The sequence below is a fragment of the Chenopodium album genome, chromosome 1, assembly GCF_948465745.1.
Source record: "Chenopodium album chromosome 1, dcCheAlbu1.1, whole genome shotgun sequence".
NCBI lineage: Eukaryota > Viridiplantae > Streptophyta > Magnoliopsida > Caryophyllales > Amaranthaceae > Chenopodium > Chenopodium album.
The window spans coordinates 67,893,124-67,895,430 of record NC_137834.1 but is presented as its reverse complement, the minus strand read 5'-3'; positions in this window follow the sequence as shown (position 1 = coordinate 67,895,430).

Genomic DNA, 2,307 nt, shown 5'->3' with positions numbered 1-2,307 from the left:
AATGCCGCAACGCGGAAAAAGCTGACGTGTCACGGGGCTTATTCCCGTGACACGGTGCCCAATTTTGTAATTATGCACAATTTTTTCCTGTGTCACGGGATTTTTCACCGTGTCATGGTGCAATTCCCGTGTCACGGTGCCCATTCCGTGACACGGGGATATTCCGTGTAATTTCCGCGTACTGTTTACACCGTGACACGGCATACTGCACTGTGCCACGGTGGACAATGCCATTTCACGGAGATTCTTCCCATGTCACGGTGCACATCCCGTGCCACGGGATTGCTCTGTGTTTTCTCCGCGTAATCCCTAAACGCGTTTTCACTTCCCGTAACCTAATTATTTCCCGCCTCACTCAGTTTTTCCCCGTGTCACGGGATCTTCCCCCATCTGACGGTGCCTGTCACCGTGTCACGGTGCCCTTTGCCGTGACACGGTATTATTTTTTAGGGTTTTTATCTTTTTAGGGTTCCGCGTGTTCCCTCTGCTCATTTTCCCTATAAATGAAACCCCCTTTCCTGCAGTTCGGGGCACCAATAATCATTCTCTCTCACCTTACACCAAAAATCATTCTCTTCTCCCTCTTTAACCTAATTTCTAGCCTCCTTATTCTTTCATAACAATTCCCCTAAGCACTTTAAGAAGTCTATACTTAACCCGAGGTTCCGTCCTTAAACCAAGGCGTGAAAGGTACAAATAACTGAGGGTTTGGACCAAATCAACTCTACTTTTTATTTAATTTAATTTCATTTACTTTAAATTTTTTTATTGAAGTTACTAACAGTTTATTCATGATGTAGCAATTTAAAGGAACGTGCTGAATGTAAGTAATTAATTAAATTAATTACTCTTATTTTATTTTATATTGCTAGTATCATGATTAGGTTATTTTATATTTGATTAGACTAACGCTATTATTGTTAAATTTCTTCCAATATTAATGTTTATTTTATTATATTTATTGATCACCATATTGCATGTTTAAAGGGAATATGTAATTGAAAATCACGCCTAATAAGATAATTTGGACGATCGGTTTAGGTTCCTTTTTAATCTTGTTATTAATTGAAGTGATCACCAATATTTTAGAATAATGTGTGCATTAATATTCAACCAATTTAGCTAAATAATAGTTTGGAGCGAATTGAATATTTTGTTTGTATGCCTTTGAGATCACAGGAATGCTTTTCAATATAAGAATCGAGTAGAGGCAATACGGGCGAATGTGACTCCATGACTCACTTCGTACCATCATCCCGGATCCTCCTTTCGTGGTTCCAAACCATATGGAGTTAGTAATCTCATGGATTATGAATGGGGTGTAACCTTCACGGGTCAATCGTTGTTGCCTTCGTTGTCCCTTTATTCGTGGTTGCCTTTTATGATCCGTGAACGGTTTACAAGTTCCTTAAAAACTTGTTGGCGGCTCCCTACTTTCCTTGTCCCTAATCGTATACGTCAATTCCCACTTCCTATGAGTGCCAATCATATTCACACATGCTTTTAACGTAGGCGCACTTCGAACGACGCCTACAATTTGGCGACTCCACTGGGGAGGATTCTTGGTTATTTATCGATTTGAGTGATCGATATTTAATTAAGATGAGTGGATGAGACTTGAAAGATTCTTGAAAAATATTCCTGTGATTAATTTGGCATTTTTGCATATGCATAGACGTTTTAACGTTGCATTTAGGTTTGTCCCGTAGGAAAAATTGAATAGCTTGATTGCGTACGAAGGGAAACAGGGCACCAGTCAGATTTTTTGACTGCCGTGCCACGGCAAAATCTGCCGTGTCACGGTACAGTACACCGTCTGAAGGTGTGCCGTACCGTGGCACGGGAATATTTGCCGTGTCACGGCAGTCCTAAAATTAGTCAGGTGGCTTATTTTCTCTTCTCACAGTCAACTTCCTTTGATTTTTCTGAAAAAAGATATGTGTTCTACATACGTCTTAGCCCCGGGGGATTTAAGCTCTATCAACCCAAAAACGCTCATGGCATTAAGGGTTCATCCGAGTTATTAAATCCACCCAAACCATGGAGTAGAGTTCGATTTCATCACGAACTTGCGGAGCCGCCCGTTGGCATACACCCTCAAGGGAGGCTGCCTTGCTAACGCGTCCAAACTCTTAACCATGGTACCCTATTGACACCAAATAAACTTGACTATAGTCGAACATAGAACTTGACCTTAGGTTGCGAACTATTATTTGCATCATTGTGCCTACATGTTTTATGTTTGGTCGTTTTGATCCTAACCTTAACGATCTTTCTTTGTCTATGGTGGATTATTTTATGACTAAC